General features: G+C 46.4%; 1 protein-coding gene across 1 annotated transcript in view; it reads right to left on the reverse strand.

Moving 5' to 3' along the window:
- MDGA2 (MAM domain containing glycosylphosphatidylinositol anchor 2) overlaps positions 1–20,087 on the reverse strand; it is a 245,976-nt gene that overhangs the window by 50,329 nt on the left and 175,560 nt on the right. The gene's annotated exons all lie outside the window — the stretch shown is intronic.

Raw genomic sequence — 20,087 nt, forward strand, 5'->3', positions numbered from 1 at the left:
GCAGCCAGCTTGGGAGCCAAGTGTTGATGCTCAGCCTGCCACCGCCCTCTCCCCGTCACAGAATCACTATGGTTGGAAAAGACCTGTAAGATCATCAAGTCCAACCATCACCCCAACCCCACCATGCCCATTAAACCATGTCCCACAGTGCCACGTCCACACGTTCCTTGAACACCTCCAGGGATGGTGACTCCACCACCTCCCTGGGCAGTTTATTCCGGTGTCTCACCACTCTCTGTGTTTTGAGTCGTTTTGTTAAAACTCTTCTTCCAGAAACGTATTTTGGAATTATTTGCCTCCATCCAGTTATTTTTTAAAGGATTCGTGGCAATGGTTTGCCTTTGTCAGTACCTCACTCCTCAGTGGCATCCGTGGCCCAGGTGTGGGCATGGGAGGGCAAAAATTACCTGAGCTCCTAGCAAAGGCAAGCTGGAGCGATGTAACATGCCTCTGCACTCATTTTTCATGGCCCAGCTAACTAAAATAGAGATATCAAAACAATCTGCACTACGCTGAGCAGAGAAAGACTCAGTGACAGCTGCTGTACCTGGCACAAATAACACAAAATGACATCCGTGAGCTGGAAATATAAGATGGATATTTCCAGCGACTGCTGCCTTCATCACATCTCCTTCCCAAGTGAAAATGCACACAAGCCGTCCTTCCTAACACTGCAGATGTGCACGCTGTTACAGTACATTATTCAGCTGAACATAGCGATTTGCACCACAGAAGGAAATGACACCTCACAGTGCAAGTTGGGTACACGAGTATTTTCACCAGAATGTTATTATAGCCTTTATCCTTTATAAATACGAAAAACCTAAGGATAAGTTTCCGAACACATGACAAAACATTGCTTGAATTCACTAAATTTGAGTTCCCTTTGACTTAAACCCACAAATACCAGTGACACCTTTACATGCAAATTACCTCTAGAGTATCCCATAATGAGTGATTTGTGGCTAACAGCAAAAACCACACAGAATGCCCAATCTGTTTGCCTAGCCATGGACATGTAGTGGCATCTGAGATGCTGTAGGGTAGCTGAGCCATCTAGACCGGGCGGAAGATATGACACGAGAGCTATGAGAGATCCAGCACCTGGCAGAGCCGTAGCTGGAGCTGCGTGCACCACCCGAGAGCATCTCTTGTACCACCAGGCACCTCTGTACAGGCAAATAAGTTGAGTCCATAAAAGCCTACGAGCAGATGTGGTAGGGACAGAGGTGTCTGCAAATAGAGCTGCCCCAAAAACCTTTGCGGGAACTTCGCTCCACTGGAATATGCAATTCCAACACACCCCAAAACATCTCGGTGGATCTGTCCTAAAGGAAAGTCAAACAACACCAGGGCACACAGCAGTACATGCCAAAGAGACATAGATGAGTTTTCCATTTTTAAGTCATTTTGCATTGCTCTTTCTTTAGCACGCCATACCAACAAGGCAGCATTGCTGCTGTTTCTTAAAACAAAAGGGTTTGGATTGACTTGAAACCAGTTTTAACAGCTGGATTTGTAAGAAGAGTTGTTAATCCCCAGTTTTCCCCCTGGATCTGTTTCAACAGGAACAAAACCTCAACTCAAAGACTGACCGTCTTTCACGGAACAGGTCCATCCTTGCCCTGCCCGGCTCTGCCTCCTTTCTCTGGAGTTTCTATGCTTTGAGCTCAATGCTATTAGAAAGAGAAAGGGGGCAAACGCAAACCAGGCTCTGCTGTGTTAAATGCTCCATTTTGTCACCTGAATTATGCAAAAAGGAGATGAAACATGGGAAACCAAAACATTTGCAGATGTTATTCTCCTGCAAAGGTCTAAAAAAGACTTGTCATTAGAGAAAAACAGAAGCAGAATGAGGTCTTTCCCCTCCCAAAGTTTATACCTCTGTCCTTCTATTTCTGCAGGGATTTTTTCAGTGGGAGTAATTATGAAACGCAATGAAAAACACAGGACAGTCTCATGGGAAGACGTGGTCTGCCTGCTCGTGTCGACCTGCGAGAGGGGTATGCATTCATTACTCACCTCCTCTAATTCAGCTATTAGGAGCTTGTGCCAAAATGCATACTGTATTTAGGTATTTTCTCCTCAAAACTATTATCTACAGGTGTACATAGAGATGGATGGGGAGGCACTTTGACCTAGAAGTCTGAGAATTTCAGTCATCAGAAAGGTAGTGAGAAGAGGGGAAAAGAGCACTAAAAAAGAAAAAAAATGTAAAGGGACAAAGGAAAAATCATGTGAATATATACCAATCTTGTGGTTATTGATCAAGCTTTTATCTTTGGGTGTGTCATCCCCTCCAGCCATGCTTTTCTTTTCAAAGGATGAAAAGCCCTTTTAGCCAAGATAGTTTTGCCAGATTGCCCAATGAAGGTGCACATTCAATTAGATGGGACTGGAGCAGATACGCTACTGCTGAAGTGGCACACAACAATACTCCGAGGAAAAGAAGCAAAGCAGAACTGCTGTTCTAAAAAGTGAAATGTAAGATAAATGAAAAGAAGACCAGTGGTTGATAAGATTTGTTTTCCTTATTTATGTGCAGTGGAAATAATGGAGAAAAGCTCGTGCTGAATGCAAATTATAATCTTCCCCCTTCTACTGCAGGTGGACATAATGGCATCTCTGGGGGTCTACAGAAAGGATCCATAATTAGATGCTTGTCACAATATGGGCACTTGAACAACACAGTTACCTTTTGAGCAATAATGAGGACTCATGAAGAGTTGCATTATTCTAAATCCCTCCGAACAGAAGAGCTTTCTGGTGTGAATGGAGATGCTGAAAATTTAACAACACAATATTAAGACCTTAACTTGCAACTTCAGAAGTACCAGAAAGCTGGGCAGTGTTTTAGAGTACAGGAAAAGCAGACGTCGCCTTTGGAGGAGCAGGAGCTATGGGACACGTAGGCAGTCTGCCTGGGCTTGGCTGGTGTCCCCCCTCACCGCGACCTTTTGCTCTGACTCCGGACAAACACCCCAAGCCTGCCACCACCCAACCGTGCCGCTTCCAGAGGTGATGCTGTCCAGCAAAGATTATCCTCCGCTAGAGAAATCAAGAGATGATGAAGAGCGTAAGAGATCTAGCAACAGCCCTTGGCTGAGCACGACTTGACTGTGGGGAGGCAGCAGCTTACTCAGAGGAAACCACCTGCAGTACAGGTTAGCTCAGCAGCCAGCTTCTAGCCCTGGTTGTGCTTGGAAGAGGTTGTCACATATTCACCACCTGCAGAGATGTCTCAAGCACACAGAGCATGGGGCTGCTCTCCCTCATACCCCAACTGGGCATCCCCTGGGGCCGCCAGCTCTCCCTGCGCCTGCCTGCCTTCCTGCGGCAATGTCAGCCTCCCCTTCCAAAAGCAAACCCCCCTGTTTTGTTCCGAGTACAGGAGACCTTTCCCTGGCTCGTCTCATTTGCCCTTTTTAAGGACAGGCAGCAAAACTGACCTTCCCCTCACTCCCTTCAGCTTTCGCAGCCTTCAAGGATTTATTAAAACATCTCCGGACAGGCAGGCGGAGCTCAGCCTGCCCCTGGGACCAGCCCTGGCCAGGCGTCAGCTAACTGGAGGGAGCCGCGACCCACTGACCACCCCTCTTGTTGCCCATCGAAGGGGATTTTGGTGCCCTGGGAGGGACCCCAGGTTTGTGCCGATTCAGCTGTAAAGGGGAAAACGGTGGAACTCTCTCTTCTCGGTCCTGGGGAGGGTGCCGGCGAGCGGAGCAGCGTGCCACGGCCACTGGTGGAGGGGTTGAAGGCAGGGCAGCTTCTCCAGGCAGCTTCTACGGATCCAGGAGCGCCGCATCCCTGGCAAGGGCATGCTCTCGCTGACACGCTGCTCCAGCAGGTCCCGAGGGGGGAGAGTTTAGTGCCGTGATATTTTTTGTGTCTGTTAAAGCAATCTGAAGTCAGGTTTAGAGCTCCATTAACATGTACTAGTTTTAATTAATCCCTCCCTCTGTGCTCGCGCTGCTGGAATCGGAGTAACTGTGATGCCTGGGGCTCTGCCAGGGAGAGGATACACGACACAGTTTGATGTGGAGTATATTGTTTGTTTTCCTTTCTATCGCTAGCAAAACATTGATTTTTTTCACCTTCTGAATACGTAGCATGCGCAAAATAAGGACGGTTGGGATTGCGTGTGCAGGGAGGGTGGGAGCGGGGTAAGGAGAGGTAATACCAAATGCAGTTTTGCTCATCTGGGCTGGCCCCTGCATGAGACAAAAATGCATAAATGTTTAACCAAATGTTTGTGTTTGACGGCTAAAATAAAGTGTGAATTCCTCCCCAACACGCTTACAGAGGCCACCCAGCACGAGCAGCACAATTACACATCTTGCTGCACTTGTCGCTGTTGTTCCATCAACCTGAATGCATCTGCATATGAAGCCTACAATTACCAATTATGGCTAACTGCACTCCTGGGCACACAGGGGTTGTTTGGGATTTTAGCTATCTCCTTCCTCAGGTTAGCACAGGGGGAAGGAAAAAAACCCAGCACCTAGTTCTCCACTCCCATTCACCTGGATTCAAAGCAAGTCCCAGCCCTGCGAAGCTTCTGAATCGTAGGAACACTGCAGAGGTCTGTGATTATTGGCAGTGAGCAGCAGGTTTTCCTTCCTGTGCCTTTAATTTCAGGACGCCAAATGGCTTTTTTTATTGGGCATTATTGGTGCATTTTCTGCATCTCTACTTAATGCCCAGCAGATCAGCAGCCAGGGGAACATCCCACCCACAGACCCTCTTCCAGCAGCCACAGGCTTTTAAAGAAAGTCCCCAGCTCTGTCCACTATCACTGTAGTGATAGTGAGAGATAAAGATAAAGAGAGTCCCCAGCTCTGTCCACTATCACTGTAGTTAAAATTTGCTACATATTAATTTCTGTGAAAGTCTGAAATAGGACTGCAGGGAGATGCGATACCAGATCTCAAGAAATACTGATCTGGGGACATGACTAGCTAGTGTGGCACAAAGGAACGTATGTCCCAAGGTCCTTTCTGAGTAGCAGTTCCCAAACAAACGTGTCTTCTGGGTGGGATGAGAATACGCTCACTTCTAAGATGCATTGAGCATAAGGACTTACTCTGTTGAAGAGTACTTCAAATAGTGGGTAGCCAGCTAGGGACAACTTAAAACAGGTATATTCGTAGGAAAAAAAAGCTTCCTGCTCGCAGACAGTAGCAGTTATTTGAGCCAGCTTCAGATGAGACAGCATCTGTACCAAAAGCGGTGTGGCTGCTCCGCTGATGCGCACAGGCAGGAGAAACCAACGTGGTGGCTAGAAAATCAGTTCTGAACTCGGGCAGAGCGTGGAGGATGATGCGGTCCAGCGGAGCATCTCCCCGCGCTCGCCGTCGGGTCTCAGCGTCTCGGGAATAAGCGCCAACAGGGACATGCCAGCACTGCTCTGCCATTTGGCACCACGCACCTGCGGACAAGCAGTAGGTAGGGCACTGTGCAGCTTCTCATAGGAGGAAGAAACTATTCATTGTATAGCAAAGCGCAGAAAGCCCCCACAAAAATATATTTAACAATGATGAATTTGGAAAATACATCCCTAAGTGTTTTATCTCAAGTTTGTTCTTCTGGTGACAGGCTGCAGTTGTTCTAGGTGCACTCTCGTCAGTAACAGCTGTACCAGCACTGCTTGCCACTGTACAGGCAGAAACTCCCCTTGAACACGTGCGTCGTGGGGACTGGCTGCATTGCTCAGCCTAAACCCCACTGAAACGCACCCAGCCCTGGCCAGGAAGTAAATAGTCCCTGGAGCGAAGGTTTCATGGAAAAAGTGGGATTTGGGAGAAGAGGAATGCAGTGCACACTGCAGAGGCGAAAGAGTGAGCTGCTTCCCCGGGGGGCAGTGGGAACACCCTTCTCCTGCCACGTAGAGGTACTGCTTCTTTCTTCCTTCCCAGCACGAAGCCTTCCCATGACGAACGGGAGGATCCCCGGGTTTCCGCAGAACAGGGCACAAAGCAGTTTGCAAAACGGCCTCAGCAGCTCTGGCACCATCATCAACCCTGAGCCCTGATCACTTCTGCTCTGGATTTACAGAAATACCTGCCAGCACGGCATGGGTTACAGCAGGGCTTCCCCAGCCACTCACTAATGCCCAACGAGGTACAGCCTATGTGAATATAGCTGCTCTGATGCATTTATCCAAGTTTCTAAACAGTAATTAGTTTTTCATTTAATGTGCAACAGCTGACCAAACCATAAGCAGACACGCATGATTTCCTGATGTAGGGATGAGGTGACGGCAGCTCACCAGTAGTAAAGAGCGTATTATAGCAGACAGTGTTAAAACATCATTATTTTCTGATGGATAAGAGTCATCAAGTTACAAGCCTAGTTTCAGTAATTACTTATTTTACAATGAATCTGAGGCTGGATCAGGAAGAGGAACAAGCATCATCTTCGCTGGTCCCAGTGTTGCAGAACAAATGCAGTGCTCTTCCCCAGTAACAGTCCCTCTCGCTCACAGAGCCCTTTTGCAGTCATTAGCATCCCTTGTGCAGCACATCGCAGGCAGCATTTGAATTCCTCCAGGAACTACATCCAAAATATCATCTACCGACTCTCTACTTGTGTAAGGTCAAAAATGGTATAAAAGACAATATGGAACTGATTCATAGAAAACAAGCAAACAAACAGAAAAGCCACTTCAACTGCTTACCGTTAAATTCATGCTACATCCCATTGCACCACTGGGATCTCAGCAAATGCCGAAGCACTGTCCTGAACAGAAGTGGATTGATGCACTTACTTAAATGAGTCCTGAAACGGTACCTATTAGAGAAACTGCTCGACCAGGCACAGGAGATCTTCCTGTGGTTTTTTTTCAGATCACTCCGTCGTTTACCCCTTACAAACTTAGGAAAATAAAATAATCTTCGAAAAGAATTGTTTCATTTCACTTGCCAGTAAGTGGTTTCCAAAGTAACGTAAGAAATCAAGAACATGCACTGCAAATTTAAATTGTAATGAGTGCAAACACAACCCACTGATTTCAAGCAATGGCAATAAACTGAACAGCGACGTTCTCTCCCTAATTATAGCAGCCGACTACATACCCCAGATGGAGTTTCAGAGTAACGGGTTGGTGTTTATGCTGGCTCGTCATGCAGAAACAAACAGTAGTAACTGTGCAGGCACAGCACCAGTAACAGTGACAGCTTCAGTAGACACGCAGACAGAGCACTAAAGGAATCATTTCCTTGCGTTGTCTGTTTATGTTCCCCTTATCTTCATATCTATTTCTGCTAATTTGCTTGGCGTTAGATTGTTTGCGAATGCAGCATCTTTGCCATCTCTGTTCCGTATTGGTAGCACATACGCACTTTAGCTTATCATGACAAGGAGTTCAGTATAAGCGATGATCAGGGTGTCTCACACTTTATAACAGCAGCTATAAACGTTTAGGGAAAAATAAAATAAAATCAGAGATTTACAAATGCTTCCCCTTTTGGCAAATTCAGTTCCAGACCTTTCTATCTTTAAAATGCAAAAAGAGTATAAATCCTAAACAAAACAATATATTTAACTGTGTAAAATACTGGAAGACACAGAGTTTATGAAAAATGCTGCCCATTACTGTGCTCTGTTTTATTACAGGATATATATTTTATGAAGGATTTTCAATAAGAAAGAGAAGATACTTTGTTCTTTATTTGCACATGTGAAAGGGAACATACGTCTTCTCCTAGATCTGCTCCTCCTCCCAACACGGTCCCAATCCTGCAGCTGAATCACCCCCGTCACCTCCAGCCTCCCTGTAATCCCACACCTTCCAGCTCTCCGCATCCCTCTTTTGGACCTTCCACCATCACTGACCCAACTGCCTGTGCCCATCCATCCCCAATCCAGGCTGGAAGGCAGCTGATACACCAGCGGTTCAGGATGAACAGCACAAAGGAATGCGTTTCAACATTTGCAAAAATCTCTCCCAAAGATTTTTTGGCCAAAACTGCTCTTAGAGGTGAACATCCATTTTTATACAGCCTCAGTCCTTCTGGAAACCCCACCTGGTCAGGTGCCAGGACCACCTGCCCACCCTTCTTCTCCCCAACTTGCACAACAGCTTTAGTTAAACAAGCTTCCTCCTTATTGAAAGCTGATTGTGCTTCGCAGATCAGTCCCCACTATGGCTTTCTGAGGGTCCTCTGCTCTGTTACACCATTTAGAGGCTCCACCTACAGTCCTCTTCAATATTCTGCATCCCATACGCTACCAGCTTCACGCCAGAAGTTAACAGTGGTTTTTCTTCCATAGCAGTCTAGCTGTAACCAAAATAAAAGCTTGGCTTATTCCTTTCTCCAGCCACGCAGCTACAGAGCCCCTCTTCGCCTGCTTGCAACCACCATCATCCTCACATCACTTGCTTTTGGATGGTATTTTTCATTTGGAACTTTCTGTAGAGCCTCAAATCTCTCCATTTGCACTATGGAGCGTTTCATCCGCACAGCATCGCTGAGATATTGCCTGGCCAAAACTTGAGGACTGACAGCAGATAGTGCAGACACGGCCTTCCTTTAGTCCTCCTAAAGAGTGAATTCTAGGGACTGGTATTGTTCGGAGTCAAATACAGAGCCTGAGAGTCGCAGTTCTACAGTCTGTACCTGTAGCCCCACCTGTGAGACCCAGGTAAACTCTGAAATAGTCATTTATCCGTATATGAGAAAATTAACACTGATATCTGCTGGTCAGATGGGAATGAGGCAGAGCAGGCTGCAAAGCAAAGCCCGGACTAGAGCCCAGAGCACCCGACCGTAAGCTGGGGTTCCTGCCCTGCCAAAAGCAGGATTGCCCACGGGAAGATCTTTGGGCTTTGGTTTCCAGGAAAGGACAGTCTAAGCCATAACAGAACAGTTCGGCTGAGCAGCTGAAGAGGCGCTTAATTGCACAGTAGTACTAAAGCTAATCAAGAGTGAACACTAATAATAATTAATCCCCACAAAGCAGGTGGATGAGGCTGCTCTTCTAGGGAATTCTTTACTGCAGGAACAGACGACCGCGTACGTGCCTGCTGCTCCCAACACCGTGAACTTGGGGGTGACACTTTCCCACACTTGCCAGTAAAAGTCTCTTCCCAAGGGATGTATAGATTTGCTTACATATTGCAGCTTGCAGGGAAGGAATGATTTGGGAATCAAACTGAACTTTCAAATGCCTAATTGGAGCACAAACTTAAGTGTATACGTACTCTGCCCATCCCAAATGATTTAAATGTACACTCTATGTACAGAAAGGTCTGCTTTGAACCAGTAAACCAACATCCCAGTCAACACTTAAACTGATATAAGTTTATGCCACGGAGTACGCTACACATTTCATCCATGGGACGCCTTCTCCACATGTCCCGCAATGATTCCTTCCCCTTCCTCCCCGGTTCTCCCGCACCCATCCCTGGCCGTGCCCCTGCAGCTGCAGGACGGCAGCGCTGCGATCGAACGCCTCGCCAGCGATAACCAAACGTGACATCTGCTGGCTGAGCCCTGGAAGAGCTCGCACTGCTCTTCTCTGCAATTCCTCCTCCTTCCGACACGGGATGCACGGTAAAAACCCATTGCTCCTTGACACAGCGAGACCAGATCTCACCGAGAAGTCAACACCATGTGTCGCCGAATTTCAATTCATTTGCGCCTGACACGGCCGTGTTTGTGGACAAAAAGCTTCAATACAATTTGAAATAAGGTTTGTAACATGGTACGATGTATTTGTATTTCCTTTCAAACAGGTCAGGATAAAACGTGACCTGTGCGATGACATTTTGAGGGATAATTAATCCAGTTTAGAACAGTCTCTGAAGCTGGGCAATTCACACCCACTGCCCCTTTTTTATTGGTGAGCTTTCTGCAAGCTCACATGCACGTATATACATACTTGCCATAATTTCATGTCATAATTTTCCTAGGTACACACGTACGCACACGTTTATATATACCCTACGTAAGTAAGTGCATACATGCATGTTTGCAGATGCGTGTCTGTGCCTGACTAGAAAACGGTTACTAAAGCAAGGTGAAATACAGCTCAACAGAAAACAAAGCGAAGCCTCTGCTCGAGGTGGAGGCGGTAATTTACCTGTCGCCGAAGTGAACTCCACAGAAATCCCCCAGGAACTGCAGGCGTGGAAGGGGGAAGCAGTGTCACTTGCCAGTAAATGCTAAAGACCCGATAAACGAAGGATGGGTAGGGAAACGAAAGCGGTGTCATGCAGAGGGCAGGATGCTGTCGCGAAATCGTAAATAATAACGTGTCACCATGTGCACCTAAAGAAAACTGTGGCCTCTGAGAAGGGGGTGAGGTGGGGAAGCTCTGACAGTGCCTGGCAAAACACATCTCTCGGGATCAGAGAGCAACACTGAGTCACAGAAGAAACGTTTGCAGCTGGGAGACGATGCGGCTCCGTGCCATCCTTTGGGAGCAGCACACCCAACAGGCAGCAGCCACTGGGCTGGCTCCGTTGCTCGGCCACGCAGCTCCCCCAGACCATGGGCGAGCCTGGGGCCAGCGCTGCACGCCGTCCCCAAGCATCCCCCCCGCTGCCGGGTACCGCAGGTCTTCCTGCACGCCTGCCCCGTGGCCGTGCCCGCCCGCGGCTCTGTCCATCGGTCCCCGCTCAAGTCCTGCTCCTCGGCCAGGCTCCTCTAACGCTTCCTAAGCTCACCAGAACTTCCCAGGCAGCTGTAAGCTCTCCCCTCTTGGCATTCAGAGTCATGCAGCTCCCTTACCCCCGTCCCTTCCCTACCGCGGGCTCCCCAGTTCCTGGTAAATACAACAGCTCGTGGCTGCTCCATTCCACTCCAGAACCAACACACAATACTCTCACATCACATAAGCAAACAAGAATTTTGGAGGAAGAAACTAAACAAAATGCCAGCCAGCAAATGAGCTGCCCCTGCTTCGCACCAGCGATATTGAAATGCAGATCTTTACTCCTCCCTGGGCACTTCTCGGGTCAGCTCTGCAGCGGCGATGCTCGAGGGCTCCCTGCTAAATGCTCTTTAGTACAGTTTCTTCAGGCTCTGTGGGACTGAAACACTGCTGAAATTATTTGCAGCAACCACAGCGGGCAGGCTTCTTCATGGGGAGGGCCTGGTTCAGCTCCGGTATTAACTGGGACGTGTTCTTCACTCCCATGTACCAGTCTCCCCGAAAACACACCTTCAGGGCTGCCAGCAACAGAGCAGCCAGCCCATGGAAGGGATGCCTTTTGCTCTTCTTTTTGCCCAGATCACTCATTGCTCTGTTTATCCGACACGAAGTACCTATCACCAGCCCAGAGCATCGCACACTCAAGGACCTGCATCGCGCAGGGAGGCAGCTGCATGTTCTCTAACTCCTGGGGTCACCGATTTGGCCCCGGACATAGACCTACACCCTACGGCTCAGCTACCACGAGCTCTCTACTTCAAAAGCTGCACCATTCATCTTTATTATTCTAGTTGCACAAAGCATCCTCAATGAGAAGGGATGCATTTACTCTTAATTATCAGTCTCCGGAGGCTACTTTGAGATAGCCCAGGATATAGTGTCGAAGCAGAGACACATCAGCGGTGCTGCACGTGGGGACGTCTGGCTGCAGCTCACCTCCTTGACCCGGGGCCAGACTCCAGTATCCCGAAACACTGCAAACCACGGAGACCAAAAGGACATCAGAAGTTCAGACACATGGAGGCCACATCCACCAGTGCCCAAGAAACAGTGATCCCCTGGGACGGCAGCTCAGTAGCCACCTACGGTACTGCTTGCCAGCGGACCGGGAAGCAGGAGGTGGCAATGCCTCTGCTCTGGGCTCCAGGCTCACGCCCAGCACATGCGACCGGTCACTGCTGAAAACCAGAGACACGTGCCCAGGACCCGGCTTAGCGCTGTGATTGCCCTCGTTATCGGCTTCGTTGCACAGCGAAGGGAGAACCGCGCCAGGCTCGTCAGGTCCTTCTGCGGCTTTCAAGCAGCAACACACAGAAACACGACTAAACCCAAAATGTTTCTCAAGTGGTGCAATCCACTGCTGCATTCACAATCCTTTCCTTTTTTGGGTGAACAAACTTTATTTTCCTTCTTCCCCTAGGGCAGACTTGCATTAAAAATGAGTGAGTCTGAAGCACAGTGAAAAACCTCAGGTAACCTCTCCCTCCACTCCTCAGATTAGATACTTCAGCCTCAGGATGGAATTAATTAATTTCATTTTTCTCTTCTTACTAGATGACAGCAAAAGCACGGTTGAGATGCAGTAATAACACCTTGTCACCTTTGCTAAAAGGTCACATTTCGCACTGCCTGCTCCACTGATGACCTGTGAGAAGTAAATATCCCAAATTTCAAAACTCTGCCGAGTTTGGAAATTAATTGTCAAGAAGGCAGTCTCTGGCTCAGAGTCCACTGCCTTTACTGGGCTTTGGACCAGGAGACGGTGAAAAAAGCCTGTTAACACAGTAAGAACCGTCTTTCATATCTGACCGCCCACAGTTTAAACTGCCCTGGTCAAGCGTGTGGGGTAGGGCAGCAATCTGCTTCCGAGGGGGCTGGCAAAGCTCTGGCAAAGCTCCTCTTAATTCAGATTCTCCACGGGCAGGACCGAGTTCAGCGGGAAACAAAACAACATCAATACTCTGCGTGTTTTGGAAATGCTCTTTCCTGTTGGACATTTTTAGATGCACTGGGCTCAGTAGCACTGTTATAATCTCCATGGCCTCCAAGGTCTTCAATTAAAATCAAACACCTACTGTGCCTAGCAGATGAATGAAGAGTATTTTTTTTAAATGGTAGTGATACTTCACTAGAGATTTTAAGAGCAGACAGGTTAGAATATAGGTGACATATGGTCTTTGACTATTTTTTCCACTTCCTACAGTTCCCAGCCATCCATGACTCTACCTCCATTGGCAAACTTGAGAAATATTTAAACAAGTGGGGAGATTAATTCCTTATTCTGACATGTTTGCATATGTTTCTGAATTAAGGTAAGCATTGCCTAGTTAACATTTAACTAAGCTAGAGCCTAACTTCTTATTCCTAAGGTCTGAGAATACAGCAGAGCTCTTGCTGCAGCCGGGAAAGCTGCGGTGGGACTACGGAGGGGCTGCTGCTCCCAAAGAGGGGGAAGACACAGATGTGGAGGACAGATGTGTCCTCCTCACGAGGAGCAAACAGCACTGCAAGAGACAAAACCCAACCCAAACCTGAACCTGAAGAGTACACGTGCTGCTTTTCCTGGAGGAAGAGATGGTCCATGCCCAACTCCTGCTCCACGGTGCATTTTCCCCGGGAAACAGTGCTGCCGTGAGGTGATGCTCGCAAGGGAACGAGGCACGTAGGAAAGCACTTCAAGTTTCACACCAAAGACACCAGGTGGTGGGAAAAAAATGAAATAACACACTGCCAGTTTCACTCGAGACATGAAATTGGGATGTGAGACTACTGTAATCAATGACACAGTAAGAAATTTTCTCCTGTCCTTGGGAAAGATATAAATGTTACTGCAACCATCATTAAGCCTTACATGAGATATTGTAATTTATATAGTCAGTTTATAGCCTGTAACATTCATTTAGACTTACTGGAAAGCTAATAACTTACAGCTAATAACTTATAGTCAGCTTGTAATCAAATCTTCCTTAGAAAAATAGTGCCACAGACAGCAAGGATTTACAGGTAGTTTGCATGGGTGTCTTTGTAAAGAAATAAATTAATTCTAACAGTAATTCAAATCACTTGCTGTACCAGCTCTCTCCATATTTAAATCTAACAGTCCGTGGGTGCTAGATGAGCCTCAGCTCCATACAGGCTCTTGAGGTCCTGTATCTCAAACTCACAGTGCCTCACCAAAACCGAGAGCTTCTTCCACCAGGCTGGAAGGACCCAGCCCATGATACGTGCTTGTACCGAGAAAAGGGAAAACAACATACTGAGCTATCAGCGATGTTAAACACCTGGTCATTTCTTCCCTCAACTTCTCCATGGTAATTTTCCACCACCGTCAATCAATTCCCAATGCCACCAGACTTGCAAAGCATCCACATGTAGCACATGGTGCAGCCTGGTCCCCCAAAAATAAGGAGGAAGGCACAAGGACAATGCGAGCCCTATCTAAAGTCACAGTCATAGGCAAAGATCTCCATCCTTTCAAATCCCCCTGTGAATATTGCATCTGTTTTAGGGGAACGAACCTTACTGATACTTAAACGTGTTGCTTCTGTGTCCCTGAATAGGCTTTGAGAAGTTCTCTGCGTGTGGCAGGCTTTGGTCCATGGCTAGATGCCAGCTTGCCCTCAAGAACCCTGGATCCTCGTATACTAGTTTTTTCTTCAGCTAAACCCTGGATTTCACCTGTGAGCAAGTGAAAGCCTGGGCCTGGCATCAGAAGTCCTGCACTCAGGGAATGGGGCTCCAAAAAAAGGCAGTTTATGCTCAAAGTTGAGGATAACCTGCTGTAATCCATCACAAGCTGGTGATTTCTCAAAACTGCTATGCAACTTAAGAACCAGGCAGAGGAAAAAAAAGAAGTATGCTACTTAAAATTTCTGTATGCACAGATAATTTAAATCTCAATTGCCGTGCTTCTGACTCTTCAGAGGTTCAGCTGTGCTCAAAGACTGTCTGCCCTGGAGGCAGCTGTACCCAGTAACCTCTCACAAGACAGTCTACAAGACAGGAGTCACGTCACTGAAAAATGTCTTCACTCTTTGGCTCTCGTTGCTAATGCCAAAGCTTGTTGGATAATTTACACAGATTATTTTCCTCGTCAAGCACAAGCAACCAGAGAAGGGGTAGGGTTGTTTTGCGCTCCAGATGATGGGCAGGAGCGTATCCCTGAGATCAGAGCTCATGATTCAGTAAAAAACATGACTGTCAAATGGGTCTTGAGTCTTACTACAGCAGAGAAGTCAATGATACAGTGTGGACAAAAGGTCTCAGAGGAGTTTAATTAATTTAAACTGACTGTTACTGCTCTGAAACATCAGGGCTGTAGCAATGCTCATGAGTCTGGCTGCACTATCCAAGAAAAGTAAAGTACATTACCCAAAGATGAAGTGTGGTTTCAAACAGGACTTTAGGTCATGAATCTCCAACTCACTCCCTTTCTCACTTTTTTCTTTTTCTATTGCCTCTCTTTCTTGCCACGTTTCTGTGTCAATCTGTACTGTTCCTGTTTCAAGTGTGTAAAACTGTGCTTGAGTTGCCCAGGCTCTGAAGCAGTTCAATCATTTTTGGAAGTAGGTGCCCTGAAAAACAGCGTCGCTCCTCTAGCCAACCCTGCCGCATAGTCGTACATTAGTGAGATTTTTTAACTAATTCTCAATTTCTAACTGTAAAAAATAGGCGGAAAACAGTTTAGGAAAGGACATAAACCTTTTGTTTGGTTAGAAAAGTGTCTTATTAATAGTTCATGGATTATGCCTTATGACTTGTCTATACTAGGACATGCTAAGGTCTGAAGGTGTTTTGTCGGTACTTTCTTAGTGCCAAAAAAGTTCTCCTCTGTTGGGATAATCTTTTACATTGATTGATTGATTATAATCTGCCAGAGGCTTGGAATTGTCTTACGTGATTTTGTTAAACTGTGGTAGAAAAAGCAAAACCTCTTCAGTATACACCCAGTGACTTTACACCATATTTTGGCATTGAAAAAAAAAAAGTTTAGTTCAGATCTTTTAAACAATTTTCTTTCCTTTTTGCCATGATTCTGTAAGGGATTGGGCCGGGACCAAAAGCCAACAGCCTTCAAGGCTGCACAGACCCTGCCACCAGACAGAATGGGGACGTCCCTCCCATCTTGCCTCAATGCAGCTGTTAACAGTTCGTACAAGTTTTGGTAAACCTAAAACATCCCTCAGCGGAGCAGCACTGGGAGCTGCCTCTAGAAATCTGTACACCACAGAAGGAAAAAGAAAAATAGAAGGGGGGAGAAGCAAATGCCCCCAGCACTGCGCAGGGCTTTGGGGACAGCGAGATTTGGCATCTTGCTTTGCTGTTCTGTTTAATGATTACAGAGTCAGGGTACAGCTGAGCCCCATGCGCTTATTTAACATCCTGCTGCCATAGGTCTGTTTATTTGGGGTTGGTTTTTTTTAATGTATGGAGAGGAGGGGGAGGCTTTAAAACACCAGGAGATGCCCTCAGCAGCCGTTCACGCGCCGAGGAGAGGGCTCGTTGTGCCACCATCTCTATCTACCTCGTTGGAGGGATGGGGATGATAAGCTCAGTCCCAGATTGCTTCTCAGAAACCTCCTCCTGGGAGGGTTGGGGTTTTTTTTTTGGCCTATAAAGTTGCAGGGAGGTAAAAGCCGCTTGGAGAAGCAGCAGGGAGCCGTCCCAGCACAACCCTCGCATGACGTGCCAGATGCTGCCAGTGCAACATACTTCTGTCCTGGGGGCTCCCCTTGACGCGGCCACCTGAGAATCACCGATGCTCTTCAAAAAGAGCCAGGAGTTGCCCTTTATGGAGACAAACATCACAGCCCCGAGATGAAAACCACAGCGGAAGACTGATGCAACGCACTTTGGGAACCTTGCCACAGCGTGTCCAGAAGAACCAAGAAGAGGCAGACGTGGCCAGCTGCCACAGTGCTGCCAGTCTTGGGGACAAGGAACCCACCTCTGAGGGGTCTCAGCACGCAGCATGGTAATCTACCCACCCTGATACTACCAAACAGAAGCCATCAGTGGAGTTGAACCACAATAAAAGAGGCAATAAAGAAACTGGCATATTGAAAAGAAGAGATGCACAAAGTTAATTATAAGGATTAAGTGAACAACTTACTGTGGATTCTAACTTTAATTGAAAATGAAAAGCAAATTTTGACTGAAATAAAACAAAAATTGATGTTTCCCTCTGCTTTTGCTCTTAAAAACTGAATCCTGAAATGATTCAGCATTGAAGACAAGATCCAAAGGATAAAGTCCAAAACACTCAACCTGGAAAAGAGGGAAGTGCTGATGATGGGGCAAGATGCTGCTGCTCCGCCCTTCCCAGCAGAAACCTGTCTCTGTTTATTCGAGCTCTGCAATGAGCTAATTCCAGTGCTATGATGTGCGTTGAGTTGGCTTTGGGGAGAAGGTAGGATGAGGGCGGAGAAACTTTCATCCTCTCCTGCTGATTTTGTTTTCTCTTTTGTATATGGTACTGGAAATTCTAGAGTGACAGAGATGTTCGGGCGTGCTCAACCTCCCTCTATTGTGCTTCCCATGGCGGATGCGCTCCACGGCCTCGTCCTTCCTAAAATGAAGGCATGAACCTGTTGATTGCCCTGGATCTAGCTCCTTATTTTATTCAGTTATTTTTTATCCCTAATCCTTCTTTATTTCAGGCTGATTTAACAAATAACTATGCCACTCATCCAACCCTCTGCTTCAGAAAGTAATGTTCCTGCATTCAGAGGGCTCTTCCCAGAGTACACATATATTCTTACTAGCCACAAAATTGATTGAGGGAAAAAATAACCTTGTTTTAAAAGATTTAATGGGTCCTCATTTCTGGGTTCATATAAATTATTTAGATCAGTACAAACATGAATTCTGCAGTTCAGGGAAAAACCTATGTTTTACTGCACTAAAGAAGCTGTTTTGATGTTTGATTAGGTTTTCTTTGAACTCGGCAATTTTTCAGAAAACATACTCCATTTTACTGGGTTTAACCTCTCTGACTTAATCTTTGAAGGCCCCTGTTTCTTCTTGATTCTGTTAAAAAGCCATTTCTGTTGTATGCCATATAAGGATGAGTTTGGTTGATTTAAAAAAAAAAAAGTTTCTCTTTTGTTAATATTTTTAAGTTTTTCAGGACAGTGAATATTCCTTCTTGTACAAGTGGGAAATGCTTAACACAAAGCAGATACTACCCCACAGCTAATAATAAAACAGAATAAACAACAGCAGATTTTGGTCAAGGCATGAACTGCATCATGACCAAAGGTGGCAGTTCTTTTTGACTCTAAAATCTGAAACTTTTTTCCTCTGGAAATTTGTGCAAGCTTTGGAAAATAAATATTCATGGAAAAAATGTTCCTGTAGTTCACCTGCAAACCCCCCCACCTTCTGGATTACCTATATCATTTAAACATACCGCACATAAATAGCAGGACTGTGCTGGCAGCTCCTTCAGCAAAACAGCCGTGGGATGGAGAAAAGGACTTTGCTTTGGTCCGTGTGGAGGAGAAGGGGCCGTGCTCTGCCCCATATCCTTCCTTTTTATATGGCATTTTGAAACTACCCAAAGTTATTGACCTAACTGATATATTTGACATATCAGCCATGAAGTAGGTTCTCGACAACACACTCATTTACGTTTACTCCTCAAAGAAGAAGAAAAAAGATTCTCTAGCTATATGAACACAGCGTTTTCTCCAGAAAGCCGGCACAGAAGTTTTATACTTGTTTTTTGGGTGGTTTTTTTTTAAATCAGATTTGATTTTTAAGTTCCATTTTCTGGACAAAGTGGCACCACTAAATACAGGTGAGTTTTCAGTAAAGCTCCCCTCACAGTCACATATTAAAACATCAAAACAAAGCAGCATTGGCTCTTAACTGTTTTCAAAATACAATTGTGTCACTGTAAGGAAAGAGGGAAGAGAATCTGGGACATTTTCATGCCTGAAAATCTAGCTGCAACACCTTGAAAAATGGAAATGCCCATACACCAGTCTGGGGATGCTGAATAACTCAGCGTCTGACCCTGAACTCTTTTCTCTAACCCGTCTCTAAACTTACCCTATTTTCAGGAGCTCACAGACGTCAGACATCAGCTTCCCCCATCACACAACGATGAGGTCACTGGGCTGATAACATTGCAGTGATAGACCCCAAATTTCTGCAGCGTGCTGGAAGTCAACTTTCTCAAGAACACGGCACGCATGGGCAAAGGCAGCGTACCTGGGATTTAACGGTTTAAGTAGCAATCAGACTGAACAGAGAGCGGTGCGAATGCTTGGGTTTAGTTTGGGTGGAGAGACTGTGCCTTCATCACTGCTCCCGTTAGCCGTCCTGGCTGCACCGAAGACAGCTCAGATAGACCACCGACTTGCAGGCATGGTTTGACCATGGCCATGACTCTCCTCTTCAGTAAAGCCCATGGAAGAAACAGTCCCTCTGTCACTATGATATTATTAAAAGTGCATTTACTTTCTGGGGAACAGACACATCCAAATCCAGGCTGATAATCAGACATGATCATTTCAGGGGGATCCTCACCTGAACAGAAGACGAGGGCAGCGATGCAATCCCTACAGCGGATCCCTACAGCTCAGCCATCTCGCGAGAGGCACAAAAGAGCATGTGGGTATCTCCAAACCAGTGTTACACCAGTTTCTTCCAGGCAGTCCTGTTCAGGAGGAAGAGCTGGGCTGTACCAGCTGGCGTCGGTCGATGGTTTGACTTCTCCATGCTGCTGAGCACTCACACATCCCACTGAAGTCAACGGGCTCTGCACTTGCTGGCAACCACGAAAATAAGACAGCTGGTCTTGCTGGCATTGAATTGTTAAAAAAAAAACGAAAGAAAAGGACAAAGAAGAAAAAAATATGCACTGTTCTCCACTTTTGCATGGTTTGAAAGCAATTTTCCAAAACAGACATCACTGCGATAGCATCTCTGTTCAGGCTGTAAATCAGCAGTAAGGAGATGAAAATTCAATCTGAGGCTCTCAATAACACTACGCAAGAGAAGAAGATAAAGAGCAAAGGGAATCGGACCTCAGTCTCAGCCTTGCACTCCGGCAGATTTCAAAAGGATAACCATCAGAAAATTGGCCATTAAAGCGAAGTATCTGAGTGCCTGCTGACAGACGGGAACGCACGGCCCAACGACCCAGGGCCAAACTACCAGAAGTATCTCAGCGGTTCAAGAAAATGTCATGGCTAATCTCGAGGCAGATGAAGTATCTTAAAAGCAATAAGTAGGTTACTGCTCCGTGGTCAGGAGCCAGCAGCCAGTCACAAAAGATCCACACAAATTCAGGCACGAGGGGATGGAGAGTCCAAGCATCACTTTGGTTTCAGAAATGTCCTCAGACAACGCATGTATCCTCCAAGACGATTTGGACGTTAAAGAGTAATACTAAATTGGTTTATTTAAAGCAATCTTTATGA

The sequence above is a fragment of the Gavia stellata genome, chromosome 7 (assembly GCF_030936135.1).
Source record: "Gavia stellata isolate bGavSte3 chromosome 7, bGavSte3.hap2, whole genome shotgun sequence".
NCBI classification, from domain to species: Eukaryota; Metazoa; Chordata; class Aves; order Gaviiformes; family Gaviidae; genus Gavia; species Gavia stellata.